Genomic DNA, 20877 nt, shown 5'->3' on the forward strand with positions numbered 1-20877 from the left:
TTTCCATGATATCTTGAAAAACAGACTATCTTATTATTATATTATAAAATAGTATTGAGAGCTCAGAGCCACATGGATGCTAAGAACTGTACATAGTGAGAGAGTCCTCACCACTAATAGCTTGCAACCTAGATAGACAAGATAGAGAAAGCAAGGATTATCCTCCCCATTTTGCAGACAGGGAACCTCAAGCACAGAGAGATTAAGTGATTTGCACAAGGCCTCAACAGGAGTCTGTGGCAGAGCTGGGAATTGAATCCGGATCTCCTGACGCCCAATCCAGCTTGCTAATTACAAGAACATGCTCCTGTTCTATACCCAAAGCCTCTGAGCTGGATATAAATTTTCAATATTCTTAGTGAATTATGGGGAAAACAACTCTGTGTTCCTCTGGCTGCAATCCAGTTGCTTTTCCAACCCCATTAAAACTTTACCTCTTGCATTATAATTGGATATAAGATCAATGGTCAATGTCTTTTATGAGCGTATACATTCTGTTACAAGTAGTTTTGTTAACAAGCCGTCCAGGTGTCTTAACAGATATGGTAACACATGCCCAAATTGTCTGGTCTGCATCTGCCCTAATCATTTACTTAGTCTGATGACAGACTAAGCGCCTGCGATCAGCATGTGAGTTTACATGAGGCTTTGTGGCACTGAGATCACCACCAAAGCTTAGCCTTAGTACTTATATGGACAATGCAAGATGCCCTGAGAGGGTTACAAGCCTGTAATTTCGTAAAGAGGAATTTATGACATTAGCAGTCATTATAGGGACCTGCAGATGAAATTACATGCCTGGCAATTACCCTTACGGTAACTTTTAATATATCAACTCTATAACATACACAGTAGTTTAGAAAAAAAATATTGGAAGCTGTAGTATCATGTAAAATGATAATTCGAAGAGTCACAGTCAGTGATTGAAGTAAGCTCATTACTCAGTGTAATGGGCCAGATTCTGATTCCCTTACACTGTGGTGCTACACAACCAGCCCTATGGATATCTACGGGTCTGGGTCTAGGTTAAGGTACTATTCAATTTAATGTGGTCAAATCTAGTCCTGTGCTGACAGAAAAAGGGGACACCTCGACAGAAGTCACCAAGGGGCACTTGGAAATGTATTTCAGCGAAAAGGAAACCAGTAGCCATAACACTTCGCTTTTAACAAGACGGTTTCAATGCAATCAACACAGAAGGTTATGAAAGGCTCATGGGGGAGCCTCAGCATAAATTCTATTTTATTTTTAATGCAATATATTTTGCTGCAGTCAACATGAAGAGAGTTTGGACAGGGACATGGGGACTATATGGCATACAGCAAACAGAATTATTTTTAAAAGGTACTTTTAGTCGAAGCAAGCACTCTCTCATGCCAATTGCAAATCAATGCTGCCGGCGGTTGAACATCAGAACTGTACACTTTGAAGGATTAAGAGTTTCTGACATCAAAACAAAAGCCGTGGAAAAAACAGACAAATAAATCTCACAGAGCAAACAGTTATGAACCAAGCATGTCATGAAAAGGCAGATTGCTTCAGATGGTATCGTGATCAAGCTTGTGTACTAACACTTGGAACCCAACCATCAAGTGATACTGTATAAAACAATCCAATCGATCAGTACCAGTGACATTCCAGGATACAGAAGTAGCAGCATCAACAGCAACAATAAAAGCTGACAGGTGCAGAGGAGCACCCGGTTTGGAAAGATGTATGTCTTAGGGGAGAGTTTATTAAAGGGCATACTCTATCGCCTAGTAAAGAGGAGTGGATAGAAGTTGATAAAAGTAGAGGTAGGAACTGAAGAGAAACAGTTAAATGAAAAAAGATTCCCATTCAACATGAAGGCAGACAACTAAATATTGACAGTGCTTGTATACAAATGCAAGAAGTCTAAATATTAAGATGGATGAACCTGAGTGCCTGGTATTAACTGAGGATATTGATATAATAGGCATCAGAGAAACTTGGTGGAACAATGATAATCCATGGAACATGGTAATACCAGGATAAAAAATATATGGGAATGACAGAGTAGGTCACGCTGGTGGGGGAATGGCACTGGATGTGAAAAAAACCTAATCAAATTTAGTAAAAATCTTAAATGAAACAAATTATACAATGGAATCTATGCGGATAGAAATTCTATGATTGAATAATAAGAGTATAGCAGTAGGAATATACTACTGACCACCTCACCAGGATGGTGATGGTGATTGTGAAGTGCTCAGGGAGACTGGAGAGGTTACGAAAACAGAAAACTCAATAATAATGGGGGATTTCAACTTTCCCTTATAGATTGGGAATAAAATTTCTAGACACCATTAATGACTGGTTCTTGGAGCAGCTAGTCCTGGAACCCACAAGGGGAGAGGCAATTCTGGATTTAGTCCTAAGAGGTGCACAGGATTTGGTCCAAGAGGTTAACCTTATAGCAACCATAATGTAATTAAATTGAACATCCCTGTAGGGGAGAAAATACCAAAGAAACCCACCACAGTAACATTTAACATAACAAAGCGGAACACCACAAAAATGAGGAGATCAAAAGGAAACAGGAAATGAAATGGAAATCAAAAGGAACAGTCACGAGAGTGATATGCCTGCAAGCAGTATGGAAACTTTTAAAAAACACCGTAATAGAGACTCAAACTAAATGTATACCCCTTTTTTTTTAAAAAAAAAGTAAGAGTTCCAAAAAATGCCACCATGGCTAAATGGAGTAAAAGAGGCAGTCAGAGACAAAAACATGTCTTTTAAGTATTGGAAGTCAAATCCTATTGAGGAAAATAGAAAGGAGCATAAATTCTGGCAAGTCAGGTGTAAAAGTATAATGAGGAAGGCCAAAAAAGAATGTGAAGAGCAACTAGCAAAAGACACAAAAATTAATAGAATTTTTTAAAGTATATCAGAAGAGGGAAGTCTGGTAAACAATCGGTGCGGACAGGGGGTGATCGAGGTGCTGAAGGAGCACTCAAGGAAGACAAGGTTGTTGCAGAGAAGCTATATGAATTCTTTGCATTGTTCTTCACTGCAGACAACGTGAGAGAGATTCCCACATCTGAGCCATTCATTTTAGGTTACAAATATGAAGAACTGTCCCAGATTGAGGTGTCAATAGAACAGGATTTAGAACAGACTGATAAATTAAACAATAGTAAGTCACCAGGGTCAGACAGTATTCACCCAAGAATTCTGAAGGAACTAAAATATGAAAATGCAGAACTATTAACTGTGATATGAAAACCTATCACTTAAATCAGCCTCTGTATCAGATGACTGTCAGATAACTCATGTGAGGCCGATTTTTAATAAAATGCTCCAGGATTGATCCGAGCAATTACAGGCTGGTAAGCTTACCTTCAGTACCAGGCAAATTAGTTGAAACCATAGTCAAGAACAGAACTGTCAGATGCATAGATGAACACAATATGCTGGGGAACAGTCAAACAGCTTTTGAAAAGGGAAATCATGCCTCACCAATCTATTTAGAATTCTTTGAGGGGGTCATCAAACATATGTACAAGGAGGATTCAGTGGATATAGTGTACTTGGACTTTCAGAAAGCTTTGACACAGTCCCTCACTAAAGGCTCTTAAGCAAAGTAAGCAGTTACTGGATAAGAGAGAAGGTCCTCTCACGGATCAGTAATTGGTTAAAAGATAGGACAAAATGGTCCATTTTCACAGTGGAGAGAGGTTAAAAGCGGCACCCCACAAGGATCTGTTCTGGGACCAGTGCTGTTCAACATATTCATGAATAATCTGGAAAAAAGAGTAAACAGTGAGGTGGCAAAGTTTTCAGATGATACTAAGTTACTCAAGATAGTTAGATCCAAAGGAGACGGCAAAGAGTTACAAAGGGATCTCCCAAAACTGGGTGACTGGGCGACAAAATGGCAGATGAAATTCAATGTTGATAAATGCAAAGTAATGCTAATTGAAAAAAAATAATCCCAACTACAATTACAAAATGATGGGGTCGAAATTAGCTGTTACCACTCAAGAGAGAGATCTTGGCATCATTATGAATAGTTCTCTGAAAACATCCATATGCTGAATCACTCAGATATGCTGAATCACTCAAAAAAGCTAAGAAAATGTTAGGAACTATTAGGAAAGGGCTAGATAATAAGGTAGAAAATATAATTCCACTATATAAATCCATTGCACGCCCACACATTGAATATTGCATGCTGTTCTGGTTGCCCCACTTAAAAAAAGCTATATTATAATTGGAAAAAGTACAAAGAAAGGCAACAAAAATTATTAGGGATATGGAACAGCTTCCATATGAGGAGAGATTTAAAAGACTGGGAATGTTCTTCTTGGAAAAGAGAGGACTGAGAAGAGACATGACAGAGGTCTATAAAATCATGAACGGTATGGAGGAAAGTGAATAAGGAAGTGTGATTTACCCCTTCACATAACACATGAACCAGGGGCCACCCAATGATATTAATAGGCAGCAGGTTTAAAACAAACATAAGGAAGCACTTTATGCACTGCTGTATCACCTTGTGGAACAGTTACCTTGGGAAACTGCGGAGGCCAAAAGTGTAACTGGGTTCAAAACAGAATGAGATAAGTTCATGGAGGACAGGTCCATCAATGGCCATTAACCAAGATGGTCAGGGACGCAACCCCATGCCCTGGGTGTCTCTAAATTTCTGACTGCTAAAAGCTGGGGCTGGACAACCAGGGGTGGATCACTCAATAAAGTACCCTGTTCTGTTCACTCCCTGTGAAGCATCTGTCTCTGGACACTGTTGGAAGATAGGATGGACCTCCGGTGTGACACAGTATAGCCATTCTTATGCTCTTAAAAAGTTACCCTTAATTCATGAAATCCCGATAAGGCTGTGAATTTATATATTTCTTGTTGTTTTGTGTACCCTGTGCTAGGTAATAACTTGAGAGGACTCCGTGTTTCTGAAACTGAACTGGCTCATTATTAAGAGAATTATTTTCAGAGATGCTCCAACTGCAACCTCACTTTCCAATGCAACCTCTAAACTCTTCCTGCAACCTGCAACCTGTGCTCTTCCCTCCAAGTTGCATGCAGTTTCCCATACTCATCTTCTTTCTTATACATTTTTGCTACAACAACGTTCCCTAAAACAGAGGACTCCATATGCACCTGTTTAATCCCTTCTCCGCTTACACATCTTACAACATGGCCTTAATTTTGTGAACTAGAGGAAAAGCATCCAAACCTCCACCACCATGGGATCACTCCTTAAGTCCTTATTTGGGCAAAACTCCAAATAATAACTTCAAATGAGAGGTTTACCTGAATCATAGAATCATAGAATCATAGAATATCAGGGTTGGAAGGGACCCCAGAAGGTCATCTAGTCCAACCCCCTGCTCAAAGCAGGACCAAGTCCCAGTTAAATCATCCCAGCCAGGGCTTTGTCAAGCCTGACCTTAAAAACCTGTAAGGAAGGAGATTCTACCACCTCCCTAGGTAACGCATTCCAGTGTTTCACCACCCTCTTAGTGAAAAAGTTTTTCCTAATATCCAATCTAAACCTCCCCCATTGCAACTTGAGACCATTACTCCTCGTTCTGTCATCTGCTACCATTGAGAACAGTCTAGAGCCATCCTCTTTGGAACCCCCTTTCAGGTAGTTGAAAGCAGCTATCAAATCCCCCCTCATTCTTCTCTTCTGCAGACTAAACAATCCCAGCTCCCTCAGCCTCTCCTCATAAGTCATGTGCTCTAGACCCCTAATCATTTTTGTTGCCCTTCGCTGGACTCTCTCCAATTTATCCACATCCTTCTTGTAGTGTGGGGCCCAAAACTGGACACAGTACTCCAGATGAGGCCTCACCAGTGTCGAATAGAGGGGAACGATCACGTCCCTCGATCTGCTCGCTATGCCCCTACTTATACATCCCAAAATGCCATTGGCCTTCTTGGCAACAAGGGCACACTGCTGACTCATATCCAGCTTCTCGTCCACTGTCACCCCTAGGTCCTTTTCCGCAGAACTGCTGCCTAGCCATTCGGTCCCTAGTCTGTAGCGGTGCATTGGGTTCTTCCATCCTAAGTGCAGGACCCTGCACTTATCCTTATTGAACCTCATCAGATTTCTTTTGGCCCAATCCTCCAATTTGTCTAGGTCCTTCTGTATCCTATCCCTCCCCTCCAGCGTATCTACCACTCCTCCCAGTTTAGTATCATCCGCAAATTTGCTGAGAGTGCAATCCACACCATCCTCCAGATCATTTATGAAGATATTGAACAAAACCGGCCCCAGGACCGACCCCTGGGGCACTCCACTTGACACCGGCTGCCAACTAGACATGGAGCCATTGATCACCACCCGTTGAGCCCGACAATCTAGCCAGCTTTCTACCCACCTTATAGTGCATTCATCCAGCCCATACTTCCTTAACTTGCTGACAAGAATGCTGTGGGAGACCGTGTCAAAAGCTTTGCTAAAGTCAAGAAACAATACATCCACTGCTTTCCCTTCATCCACAGAACCAGTAATCTCATCATAAAAGGTGATTAGATTAGTCAGGCATGACCTTCCCTTGGTGAATCCATGCTGACTGTTCCTGATCACTTTCCTCTCCTCTAAGTGCTTCAGGATTGATTCTTTGAGGACCTGCTCCATGATTTTTCCCGGGACTGAGGTGAGGCTGACTGGCCTGTAGTTCCCAGGATCCTCCTTCTTCCCTTTTTTAAAGATGGGCACTACATTAGCCTTTTTCCAGTCATCCGGGACTTCCCCCGTTCGCCACGAGTTTTCAAAGATAATGGCCAAGGGCTCTGCAATCACAGCCGCCAATTCCTTCAGCACTCTCGGATGCAATTCGTCCGGCCCCATGGACTTGTGCACGTCCAGCTTTTCTAAGTAGTCCCTAACCACCTCTATCTCTACAGAGGGCTGGCCATCTCTTCCCCATTTTGTGATGCCCAGCGCAGCAGTCTGGGAGCTGACCTTGTTAGTGAAAACAGAGGCAAAAAAAGCATTGAGTACATTAGCTTTTTCCACATCCTCTGTCACTAGGTTGCCTCCCTCATTCAGTAAGGGGCCCACACTTTCCTTGGCTTTCTTCTTGTTGCCAACATACCTGAAGAAACCCTTCTTGTTACTCTTGACATCTCTTGCTAGCTGCAGCTCCAGGTGCGATTTGGCCCTCCTGATATCTTTCCTACATGCCCGAGCAATATTTTTATACTCTTCCCTGGTCATATGTCCAACCTTCCACTTCTTGTAAGCTTCTTTTTTATGTTTAAGATCCGCTAGGATTTCACCATTAAGCCAAGCTGGTCGCCTGCCATATTTACTATTCTTTCGACTCATCGGGATGGTTTGTCCCTGTAACCTCAACAGGGATTCCTTGAAATACAGCCAGCTCTCCTGGACTCCCTTCCCCTTCATGTTAGTCCCCCAGGGGATCCTGGCCATCTGTTCCCTGAGGGAGTCGAAGTCTGCTTTTTCCTGAAAAAGATTCATGGAGCCAATCCTGCAAAAATAGTCATGTGGGTAGATCCTCTTGGGAGCATGAAGTTCCTTTCGCAGATTCACAACCTTCAGGATTGCATGTGCTTTTGGGAATATCCAAGTTAAACAACATATTGATTTTCCTCTGCATCCGATTAACAAGGGCTGTGCATAGTGGGCCATGTCCAATATAAACAAAGCACAACAATGGAGGGAAGGGACGGGAGAAACCTGTGGTGTTCATTGCCACAGCACCTTTTAAACATATATTATGCTGGAAACATCGTCTGTAGACCTTCTCAAACCTGGCAGGAGCAGTCTTATATATGTATGTTTAACCTGTGTATACGATGCAGGCATACTGCGATAAAAAAATTAATAAATCTGCATTTCACAGCTGGTGTCAACAGCACCCAGTAGATTTATGGTCAAATATCAAACGAATATTTTATGTGAGATACATTGACAGAGCTATGAGACACCCTTCCAATGGGGAGAGAGACTGATTTCTAAAAAACCAAATTAAAAGCCTGATCCTGAGAAAGTTCTGATCTGCTGTCCATGAGAATATTGAAATTCAACACCTATCATGATCAGCCCCCTCCAAATGAGGACTGCAAAATGCCATCAGCATATAATTTGACTGGACTGGGTTGCACAGAGGTCTGCGGGTTTGTGTCTCCACTGGTACCCGAAAATTCGCTAAAAGGTGTGATTTTTATGATGAGACATTAAAGGGGAAGAGCCAATGCTAAAAAGGCTAAAACATAAACCTTGGTTGCTTCCAGGATCCTTATGCCCAGATTAACCTCCTACAGATGTTAGGATCAGCTCTGACTAACCCATCATCAAAACCTCTTCACTGCAATGGTTTCCTCACTGAGGAGATCATTGGAAGTGCAATTACTAACAGGATCCGCTAACATACAATCACTCTCTGAATCAGCAGTTAATGCCAGTAAGAAGTCAAACACACGCCGCATACAGGTGGGACACAGATAAGTTTAGTAAGCCATTTTTGAATGTTAGCATGAATAAGGATCGGCCTGCTATTTATAATAATCATACCCCTAATCCTAACCCAGTATAATAACCACATACAGAGATAAACCTGTACTACACCTCGTCTTTACTCACACATATATAACATTAAATAGGCTTTGCAGAATTTCACGTTTATTTTTTGATAATTTTGATGGATAATATTGCTGTTTATTTTTAAGCTTCTTTAATTTTCAGTGAGTTACATTTTCACAGTTGCACGGAATTTTGTGTATTAAGCATTTTTTGTATTTTTATTGATTTAAATGTTCACAGTTGCAGAAAATTATGGGAGCGTCAGACAATAATGATTTAATGACAGTCTCTAATTTAAGTTCTTGGGCAGTATTTTTCTTACTTTGCCTATCTGTAAATTTCCATTATTATTTTTTGTCGGTTTGAGTGTGCAAGGTGAAATCGACATTTATCGATAAAAATTGAATCTTTCCAAGTCTAAATATAATATACTGTATATAGCCAAGGACTCTTTTACTGTTTGATTATGCAGCAGTCCAAACGCTTCATAAAATTCTTCATTTTGTAAATACACTACATAAATGGCTGTCCAGAAATCTTGGGACTTCAATAAGATAAGACCAACGAGCAGCTGAGTAGGTCACAGACGGGGGACAGTGGGAGGATTTTAGAGGAAGAATTTGTACTGCTCCAACAGAGCTCAGGAACCCTGCAACATAAATGTCTTCTCTAGCTGCTGAGCTCCTAAGAATAGCAAAAGAGAAGATTCATCTGTGAACCTTATAAGCTCCACCAAAGTGGGGTCCTAGTAGACAAGACTGGTTGGGAATGGAGAGGGCCAGTGCTTCTCCTGAGCCCCTTAGGAGCTCTGCATCTGGTGGGGATGCCTGATGAGTTTGCTGGGGCTCCCAGGCATTCCACAGGTCAAACATCTCTCCTCCTGACAGCTCCTCAAACTTGGTTTGAACCTTAACAGCCCCCCTGGCTGCAAACTCTTTCTCAAGCTGGTATAGTCACAGCATACAAACAGAGAAGTTAGTGAAAAAGGTTAAATACTCTTGCTGGCAGGTGGCAATATAACACTACTTTATTTCTTAGGGCTTGTCTTAGGGTGACCATACACAATCCCCCTTTTAAGCCCTGTCTCAGATATCACAACTTTTTTTTGGCAAAACTGGGCATTTGCTCTTGCCAACTGACGATCGGGTAGCATGGCTCTAGCTGTCAGCCCTGGGCGGCCATCTCAGGCGGTGTGGATTGGGTTAGCAGCAATGCCAGGTGGCTCAGGCCAGCCCTGCACAGGGGAGGAGTTCAGGCCAACCCCATGTGGTGTCCCATTTTCACTTTGGGAAATAGGGTCACCCTAGCTTCTATAGACAGGGAGTTAGTGTGTGGCAAGCTGAGCTGTAAATCTACGTTGCACTCGCTTGCTGCGCAATAACTGTCTGTGTGGACCCTGGTACAGGGCCACTAGAAATTCCATCGTGCATGTTGACCTATTCCCCAGTTCAAACAGAGTATATCAGTGCAGGAGGGAACTTTTAACGTACAGCAGCAGGGGCCACAAAGCCAATTAGTGCATCGCATGCTAATGCTGCTGTTGATTTGCACCCCAGTTTGCGGTGCATTATCTCTCTACTTAGACAAGCCCTTAGAACCCTAACGCTCAAAAACAAAGTGACAAAACAGGCTGCTCCCTAAGGCAGAGAGGCACAACTCAAGCCAGCTTGTTCTAGGCCGGCTCTTTGCAGATTAACTGCTGAGCAGCCAGATTGCACACTTGGATCAGAGCCCTCTAGCCTGCAAGTCGGACCAGGAAGCCCTCTACCATTTAAAGTGACAGCTTATAATTTTAACAGTTTTCAATACACCACACACACCTTCCCCTCATCCAGGGCTGATGCTTAGGAGACCCTCGCCTCCTGTACAGGCCTCCCAGAGACAGAAGGGAAGTTAAAGCTGAACGGGAGTGATTTTGGTCAGGTCTGGACTCGTTTAGCCGAGAGAGACTGCTATGGCGGTAGAGTCCTCTGCCATATTAGACTTTACTGCATCATTCTGACGGCCTTGCTGAATAATCTAAGCCAAGTCTAATACTAGGAGGGCTTTGCCTATAGAGTGCATAGTACACTACATAGAATCACGTACATAGCACCATACATTAACCAGGAGCTTTACTAACCTTGCAGAGGGCCTGGTGCTGCTCCATAGAAGACAACAGCAAAACTCCTATTGCCTTCCGAGGTGCAGGATCAGGCTCGTAGGAAGATAAGGTGGTTTTACTGAGAAGGAAGGCAGACAGGTAAGGGACACTGGGAGACTCCAAGGCAGGAATGGTGCGTAGGTGCCTAACTCCCATTAAAAGTCAGTGACAGACCTCCATCTGCCATTTGCGCTTTTGAAAATGTCTCTTATAATTAAATACAAGAACATACATGTAGTTTGAATGGGCCAAATTCTGCTCTCAGTAACCCCCTGTGCAATATCCATGACTCCAGCAGGGTAGCTTAGGTGTAACTCAGAGCAGAGCTTGGTCCATTATACAGGCTCAGAATAAGAGGCCTTTCTCACATTGGTTAGGGATTGTTTGCTGGGGTCTCTGAGCTCTCAAACAGACTGCAACGCAGAGCCCTCAGCTCTGATTTATCAGTATCCTTCTGTGAGAAAACTGGCATAACAGAAAATGAGAGGACCACTAGACAACATGTTTGTAACAAATAAAAGCACCCTGGGACAGAAGAAAGGAGACTTCTTGTCCAAAAATTCCAGGGGTGAAGTTAAGACACGGAACAGCTTCATGAGTTAGATGAAGTGCTGCATTGCGGCAGAAAAGTCTCTAATAGGTTCATAAAGTATTAGGACTGCTGCTAACATAGGCATCCAGAAAGCAGGGCAGCCAAGGACTGCGTGGAAATAAAAGTATGTAGAGAGAGATCTTTTCAAAGAAATAAAATTGAGCTTCTCCGATGTAACCCTGAGTTATACATTTGTCCCCTGAGATTCCTTGCCTTCAAGAGGTGGGCACCTTTGCTGTTTTTGTACTTTATCGCCGAGCATTACTTTCTGTAGCTATCATTTGTCTCCCAGTTCCTGAGGGCAGTTGTTGAGCAGAGCTGCATTTTATACAGCTCGTGATCGAGATGTTGCAAGTCTGGGCTGTTCAGACATTTTTATTTGATCTTGTTGGGTACCTTTTTGTACTTTTCAAAGTACCACCCGTTCAGCGCCAGACACTCTTTGAGTCTTTCACAGTTGCTGCAAGTTGCTTAGGAAAAGTCAAATGCTTCGATTCCAAAAGAGCTCTGTCTGAAGTCTGCTTCCATAAGGCGCTTGGGTGGCAATGTAAGGCTCCAGTTCAGAACAGCGTTCCTACTCAGGAGAGCACTGAAGCATGTACTTAAGTTGCACTGAAGTCAAAGTGCACTCTGGGATAATTAAAAGGGATGAACTGAAGCAGGTATTTTGTGCTTTCCTGAATTACTGAGGCCCCAATCCTGCAAATTCTTAGGCCTAGTCCACACTTGAAAGACTACTGGTGTAACTATGAGGGTTAGAGGGGCGATTTAGTATGGCTATAATAAACCAGGACCAGCCCTAATGTACAGTTATACCAGTATAAAGGTGCCTTATACCAGTATAGTTATTCCCCTTCCCGACAGGAATAAGCTATGCCGGTATAAGCACTTTGATACTGGCATAACTGCATCCATACTAGCAGGGTTGTACCACGTTAACTATAACACCATAGTTTAAAGTGGTAGAACTTTTGTGTGTAGACATTCCCTTACTCATATGCTTAATTTGTCAGCTTCACGGGACTACTTATGCATGTAAAGTCAAACATGCGCATAAGCGTTTGCAGGATCGGCGGCCTAATTCTCCATGGCAATTTATTATTATTTTAAATAAAGCTGTGCTTATTCTTCACAGTATTACAAGTGAGCAGATGTGCTGTAATAACTTCCCTGTTCCAGGTGTCCCTAAACCACTGACTCCCAGAAGCTGGGATGGACGACTGTGGATGGATCACTCGATAAATTCAGTTCATTTCCTCTGTAGCATCTGGCACTGGCCATTGCTGGAAGACAGTAATACTGGGCTAGATGGACCATTGGTCTGACCCAGTAAGGTCGTTCTTATGTTCTCAGTGTGACTAGTTTTCTACTCTTGAGTACAAATATTAACTTCTCGCGAAGTAGAATGGTGAGGAGAGAGAATGTTGGTCTGACTCTCCCTAGGAAGCTAAAGGAAGTCAAGGGAGGCCTGACTTACTCTGATAATAACTTTGGCTTACCACAGCCATACCATGCAGCAGAATCATCAAACAGGTGCATGAAGCTAGGAAATTTCAAGCCAACGTAGGACCTCGTGGATTTTAATCTGCAGAGCTGGCAGGAGTACATCATCTTCTTTTCTTCTTAATAACTTGAAGCTTGCTTAATAACAGAAATCATCAGTAAAGAGAGCTTGAAATGATCATCTCTCCTCCCCTTTCCCCACTAAAAATATCGTATAATTCTACCTAGGGCGAAAGCTGAATACACTTTCAAGGGAGAGAGGCACCTTTTGTTGTCAGAAGCAACTGGGGCATCATCTAGGTCGTGGGAACTCCCTGAGATAACTATGGGGAGGAAGAACTGAAGTTGCTCTGCAATATATTGACTCAACTGCCCAGGATTTTTTAAAAAGACTCATTCATGGCAGAAATATGATTTGCTATGTGATTCTGTCGATGAAACTAGACCTCCGGGCCATTCCCACAGCGCGGAGATAGTGAGGGATGATAAAAGAATTAAATCCAATTGGCAGGTACAGTCGAACTGGGGATTTACAGCCTGCATTATGCAATTCTTCCACAAGATCAGTTGCTAAGGTGTTCTGAAAATGCCTACAGTTCAGTGAGCTACCATGGAGGCTGGGGATTCGGCACTGTAGCCTGACCCCTGGCCTTCAAGTTGGGGGTGGTTTCACCCATCAGGCTGTATGTGGGTGAAGAGAATGTCCTCTGCATGGAGGAAGAGAAGGACTTAGTTATTCTAAAGCACATGTCCTTCCTCCCTGCTCTCTGAGGGCCTGTCTTCACTGCAGAGTTAATTTGAGTTGTAATTTTGCCCTGAATTTGAGTCCCGCTCCCACACAAAAAGCCTTAACTCGAGCGTGATGGTGCTTTTAACTCAAGTTGGCCGGCTCAAGAAGCAGGTACAGGTTATAGCTCAAATTAGCACAACTCATCAACAGTTAACACAATTGCTCCATGCTGCTCAAGTGTTCTTTTGCAGCGTGCCAGGGTCACACAAGATAAGTTAACTCCCCCTGAGTTAGCCGAAGCATAGACAACAAGTCAATTCTGCAGTGAAGACATAGCCTCAATGAGATACAAAATTAAAGGAGTTAAAACAGAACTGGACAAAATGGGGTAAGGAAATAATATGGAAAGGAAATAAATTAGTAACCAGGGAGATAAAACTTTAGATTGGCCAGTTTCAAAGAATATGCAGGCTGAGCATGAAGCTACTCCAGAATGGCATGTGATTCATAAAGAGAGAATGATGGAGCTGGAAGGGGAAAAAATCAGAAGCGAAACAAAGTACATATTGACTTTGAAATGTCCAAATGCGCAGAAACCATCAGTTTCAGTTTTAGCAGTTTCATTTCAGCCCTTCATTCGCCCAAGGCAGATTTGTCCCCTTTACTGCTTGGAGATTTTGGGGATGAGACCTTTAAAGCCAACGTGTCTGCTGTGGATGGACATTGAAGATCCTGTGGCACTTTTTGCAAGAGGAGTTTGTCCCACTGTCCTGGTCAAACATTTCTCTCCCTTCATTGTTTTTCAGTGTGCCATTCATCTCTTACTGCTTGTCCCACCCCAGAGAGGTCTGTATATGAGGTATAAATGTGTAAAACGGCAGTAATAGTAGGACACACAAATTAGGAATCTAAAAATTGTATTCCCTTCCTCTGCTGGGAATAGGGTTGCCAGGTGTCGTTAAAAGTCCGGTTGGTGGGGCTTGCAGGGTCCCTACCTGGCTCCGCACAAGTCCCCGGAAGTGGCGATATGTCCCTCAGCTCCTACGTGGAGATGTAGTCAGGGAGGCTCCGCACGCTGCCCCCGTCCTGAGTGCTGGCTCCGCCGCTCCTATTGGCCAGGAACCATGGCCATTGGGAGCTACGGGATGGTGCCTGCAGATGGAGGCAGCACAAAGAGCCGCCTGGCCATGCCTCTGCCTAGGAGCCGAGAGACATGTCGCCACTTCCGGGCAGCCCCCTGAGTTGACAGCCCCCTGGAGCCTGCACCCAAACCCACTCCCGCACCCCAACCCTCTGCCCCTGCCCTGAGCCCCTTCCCACACCCAAACTCCCTCCCAGAGCCTGCACCCCACACCCTCTCCTGAGTCCCCTCCCACACCCAACCTCCCTCCCAGAACCCGCACCCCCTCCCACACCTCAACTCCCTGCCCCAGCCCTGAGCCCCCTCCCATACCCAAACTCCATCCCAGAGCCTGTACCCCAACCCCCTGTCCCAGCCCGGAGTCCCCTCCCACACCCTGAACCCTTCATTTCTGGCCCCATCCTGGAGCCTGCACCCCCAGCCCAGAGCCTGTACCCCCTCTATACCCCACCCCCTTCCTCAGCTCAGAGCCACCTCCCACACTCCGAACCACTTTGCTCCACCCCCCAGCCCGGAGTCCCTTCCTGCACCCCAAACCTCTCATCCCTGGCCCACCTCAGAGCCTGAACCTCAACCTCCTGTCCCAGCCCAGTGAAAATGAGTGAGTGAGTGAGGGTGGGGGAGAGCGAGCAAAAGAAGGAGGGGGGATGGAGTGAGCGGGGGGTGGGCAGAGGCAGGCTGCCAATCACAGCGAAGACATAACCAAATAGTTCTTGGTTCTCCAGTTACCAGAAATGATTGGGAGAGGCTGTAGAAGAAATTTAGTGAAGTAAGGACTTCTGGGTAGGAGGTAATTCTCTAGCTCTCTGCTAAACCACTTGGAGTTTGATGTCTCTGTGCTCGCTCTGCCATGTCTTATTACTCACAAGGGCTTATAACGGTAGCACCAACCAGACAGGTGCTCTTTAAAGGCCATTTTCTCTCCATCACCATCAATGCAAGTAGAGGAGAAAGCAAGGCAGAAGCCACTGGGGATTCCAGTGTGAGAAAGGGACCAAGTAGCCCTGCAGCATGTTTCCTTCCAGTTTGATGAAGCCGTTCCACAGTTACACTACAATGCCTGGACTCTGTAGGTTAGGCTTTTAACAATAGGGTTTAATAACAGCTAGGTGAAACTGGAATGAGCATGGCTTGTCCTTCTCTGAAGTATGCTCAGCACTGGTTCAGATGCAACCGTTGCTAACATATGATGGCAACATTTCCTAGTGTAAACAAGGCCTTTAAGTACTAACTTCTTAGTAACCCAAAGTTTTCTTGCCAGTCAATTAACACTCATTGCCAACTGATTAAAGTTAAGTGCCTGGAAGCAATGCAATTTATTATAACAAAGATGGTTAATATGTAACTTTGTTTCAAAAATCATAATCCTAATAACCTGTGCTACACATGAGAGTATATAAAAGAATCTTCCTATTTCTGAATATTGGAGATTGTAGGGCGTTCAGTTTTAAAGCCACAGATGGTCAAAAACTCATGAGAACTATTTGGTACTTTTCGAGATGGTTCATATCTGAGCACTTTCCATTTGAAAGATTTGTATCTCATTTTTCTCCTCCCTTACATTAATCTCTGCAATTGTAATAGCACTTGGGCCTTCCTCTGAAAAGTTAGGTGGGCAAAATAGGTCTTCAAAAAGGAATTTCTAATGCAACTTTAACTATGCAGCTGTGACTCAGATTCCACAGCCAAAAGGGACCATTGTGATCATCTAGTCGGACCTTATGTTTAACACGGGCCCTAAGATTTCCCCCCAAAATTGCTAGAGCAGATCTTTCAGAAAAAAACATCCAGTCTTGATTTAAAAATCATCAGTGATGGAGAATCCCACCACGACCACTGGCAAATTGTTCCAACGGTTAATTATCCTCACTGTTGTTAAAAAAATTACACCTTATTTCCAGTCTGAATTTGTCTAGCTTCAGCCATTGGGTCATGTGATACCTTTCTCTGCTAGACTGAAGAGCCAATTATTAAATATTTGTTCCCCATGTAGATACTTATAGACTGGAATCAAGTCACTCTTTAACCTTCTCTTTGTGAAGCTAAATAGAGCGTGCTCCATGAGTCTCTCACTATAAGCCAGGTTTTCTAATGCTTTAATCATTCTCATGGCTCTTCTCTGAACCTTCTTTAACGTATCAACATCCTTTTTGAATTGTGGGCACCTGGACTGGATATAGTATTCCAGCAGCAGTCTCACCAGGGCCAAATGCAGAGGCTGCTTTCTTACCAGTGCTTTCTTAATACTCCACAGTTACAAGTGAGATAACCTGGCTTTCCTGAAACATTAAGCATGTATAAAAGGCTCAGCTCCTCACATGGCCAGTAGACTACTAACCAATGTGTTACCCGCCCCCTCCCTGCTACCACTGACCTCTTGCCAACACAACTACAATTGGGAAGGTATATTGTGTAGTGCATGCACTCTCTCCAAGAAGTGTATTTAAAATGGATTACTTCTGCTCCTCAGGCAGACGATCAATAGAGATGTGGACTGTAATAAGTACAGAGATGTCCGTGGGCTGCAGTAGTTATCCTCTGTCTCTTTAGAAATTAATTAAAAATCAATGATGTGTGCAGCCTATTAATAAGGCAACCTCCAGATTAACAGATACAAGCCCAGCCTTCTCTGGGTTGCAGTAAGCGTACGGCAGAGTGCAGACTTCAAACAACAGAGTAAGTATTCTGACTCAGGATTTCATTGACTCGCAAAATTCCCCCACTATTTCTGGCCCCAATAAACAATGCACTACTTGTTTGTGAGTGGTTAAGTAGAAGGAATACATGCATTAAGAGTTTAGAGTCTCTATATGTACGTTGTTGACTTTCCGTACAAGACCCTCATTGTAATGCACAACCTGTAACAGCCAGCACAGACCTAAAGGATCCCAGCAACCACCTTCTGGAAGAGGGATAACTTTGTAGGAGGAATGTCATTGGTGTGAGCTGGTGAGACTGAGCATGCAAACTGTTTATCTGACTTCCCTGACAAAGTTCTGATGATAACAGCTTGCCATCCTGAGAATACTAATGACCTATTTACCACTGATGACGGAGATCCGTTGACGTGATTGTGCTAACAGTGTCTGAATGTGGACTGGAGACAGGGCATTCTTGTTGCTGGTCTCCAGCTGTCACAGTTCTTCTCTCTGGTACTGCATTCAGAGCTTGAGTTTGTTAGGAGTCAAAGTACTGTATAAGGCGCATGTTCCTAGACAAGCCATTGACAGATGGATCTAAAAGCCCCACCCAAGTCCAGGGCTCCACTGTCCTATGTACTATGGCACATGTACATAGTAAGAGACAGTCCCTGCCTCATACAGGTTACAATCTAAGTACACAAAGTATCATTATTCCCATTTACACAGAAGGAGCTGAAAGATTAAGTGATGTGCCCAAATCACAAGGTGTCTGTGACAGAGGTGGGAACTGAACTCAGAGCTCCAGAATCCCAGTCCAAAGTTTTAACCACAAAACACATCTTTCCTCTCTAATCTACAACATTGTCTTGTCTATTCTTTCTGATTTCCTTCCGGGGATTAGCATTGCCACTCCTGGGGTGCTGTTATAAACTGGCGGGGTTTTAAGATGTGACATTGCCCAGATGTCAGGGTATAATGCAAATTATTACAATAAAATATATAAAACAATAATTCTTTCCTATGGGAATAGATTCTGCCCATCCTGAGGCCCACCTATGGGAGATGTTAGGACAGCTAAAGAATTTTATATGACATTTAGCCTGTCCTACCCTTTGGCAGGGCCTGTAGAGTACACAAAAGCTATGTTGTTGCTGCTTAACTTGTGTGTACCGGTGAGAATCATACAACTTAGACTGTAAGCTCCTTGGGGCAGGGACCACCTTTTTGTTGTGTGTTTGTACAGCACCTACTGCAATGGGGCCCTGATCCATGACGAGGGCTCTTAGGCACTACAGCAATGAAGATAACAACTGGGGGACATCAGATTTGCATAACACAAAAATATTTCTATTTGTCCCTGAGAAGAGTTGAAACGGGACCTTTAGACCCCGGGATGTGCATTTTATAAAAGCATTTTTGGTTCAATAAAGAAGATTCCTATTACCCCATATTCTCATCAAATTAAGACCCAAGTGAAGTTTCACTTAGTGGCCCCTTTAGGTCAACATTATAGGTGGCCCACTGTAACTTGCCCTAACCGTAAATGTACTTATTAAAATGCCCCCCCTCCAAGTCCTGTGAGTTGTGGCTAACAGCTTATTCAATAATATTCAGCTGCTTCCTGAAGCTCCCTTCAGGAATGTGAAGATATTGCACTCCTTACTTATGAGTTCTTTGGAAAGTGCCTCTCAATGCTTTTGTGTGGGTGATGGGTTGCCCCATGAAGTCCTACTGCTCGAAAGCCAGTACTTTAGTATACCCATGTGCATTGTACATAGTGGGACATGGAAGGAGCTGTTTCCCATGGGTCTGTCATCTGGACAAGCTATTCCATTCCACAGACAATTATGCGTTCTACAGAGAACAGGGATGAGGGTACAAATATCTTACTCTGGTTTATGTTTTGCGTTTTCTGAGCAGGGCCCGTATCCAGGTACCTCGTAGAAGCTATGCTATTGGATCACAACATGTCTTCGATGTAGTTTAAATACTTTCAGTACTCTGATTCAAGAGTTCTTGACTAAATTAAAGCCTTGAACTTCCAAACTCTGTTGCCATTAGGTTTCTGTACATTTCTTAGACATCCACAGCACCGGTAACCATAGTTACCTATTCCATACTAGCTTTTGTTTTTAATTGAGAAACTTGTCGTGGTTTATGGAACAGGACAAACTGGTCAAACACTCAGAGTATGCTGATGGATAATAGGTGGAAAAAAGTACGAAACAGGTTATTAGCATAATTCAATGAGCCTAGATATCGTAGGGATGGAGTGGGTGAGAGAAACACATTTTGGTTTCAAGAGTCGGATTTTTTCCCCCAGCTAAAATTACAACAGATCATGGCAGTTGTATGTTGACAGCAAGAGCCCAGAGTGAGAGTCAAGTTGCCACCATGCCATGCTAGTTCTGTGCCTTCGACCTGAACACCCTTTGTTGAGTGTTTAATAAGTCAATGCATTAAAAAAAAATCATGACGCTGTTTTAAACACGTCTAATTTACCCAGGAACACATGAAAAGGCTGTAATTGTTCTCAAGCTCCGTGCTCTTTTGGCATATGAAAGAGGTCCTTGGGGAGCAACGAGTCAGGAGAGGAAGGATGGTTCAGTGGTTAGGGTGCCTGCCTGGGACTTAGGAGATCAGAGTTCTGATACCTCCTCTGCCACTGACGGCCTGTATGACCTGGGGCAGATTACTTAAATACATAAATATAAAATAAATACATTAAAGAGTGAGGGGTTCAGAGACAGACAGATAATCAAAGGGCTTGTCCACATGGTGTCCACCCTGCACTAGAGGCTTGTAAATTCGAGTTCACAGGAGCGTACTGCACAGTAGCTGGCCTGCGCTAGAAGTCCTCTGGTGCATGTTAACATAGCACTGCGTGAAAAGGGACTCCATTACAGCTTCTTCAGGAATGTCTTGTACATGCCAGCAGGATCCACGAGGTCCAGCTAATATACACTAGAATTTACAGCCCTCTAGTGTGGTCTAATGCACCCTGTAGAGAAGCCCTAAACAGGGGAATACCTGTTGCTGTAGCAAAGTACAGTCTAATGCATGTGGCCAGCAGGCACACGTAGAACAAGTGACAGGCAGCTATCAGTTATTGTAAAGGCCACAATGGCTATGAGGGACTTCCAGCAAGATCACAAAGCACAAGTGTTTAGCTCAAGAGGACAGGAGTGTCTCTGGATGGAAAGCTCTATAAAGAATCTCTCTCTCCCCATTCTAATTTTCTTTTCTTTTCAACGTCACAGTCATGAATTACAGAGACTGGTAGCAGAGAGGTGCTCTCTCCCTGATGTGATACGAACTGCCAGGCACAAAACCAGTGCAGGGGAGTGAGGCCCTTATGTCACTGTGCTTCAGTGTGCAAGGTAAGTGATGATCTGGTAGAAGGTGTGTATATTCATTTTCCAGGCAGCTCTATAGTGACCCAGATATTTACATAACTTAAACCATAGTAACAGTTTGTGCTGTGCATCCACAAAACATTTGTAAATTGGTTCTACCTTATTCTTTTACATGGGTTTTTCAAGTTCACCAAGTGTCACAATGCCACACAGAAGTCTAGTTTTAAA

At 43.5% G+C, this 20877-nt stretch overlaps 1 protein-coding gene across 6 annotated transcripts in view; it reads right to left on the reverse strand.

Moving 5' to 3' along the window:
- ERBB4 (erb-b2 receptor tyrosine kinase 4) overlaps positions 1-20877 on the reverse strand; it is a 971255-nt gene that overhangs the window by 51058 nt on the left and 899320 nt on the right. The gene's annotated exons all lie outside the window — the stretch shown is intronic.

This window comes from Chelonia mydas, chromosome 11 (assembly GCF_015237465.2).
Source record: "Chelonia mydas isolate rCheMyd1 chromosome 11, rCheMyd1.pri.v2, whole genome shotgun sequence".
Lineage (NCBI taxonomy): Eukaryota > Metazoa > Chordata > Testudines > Cheloniidae > Chelonia > Chelonia mydas.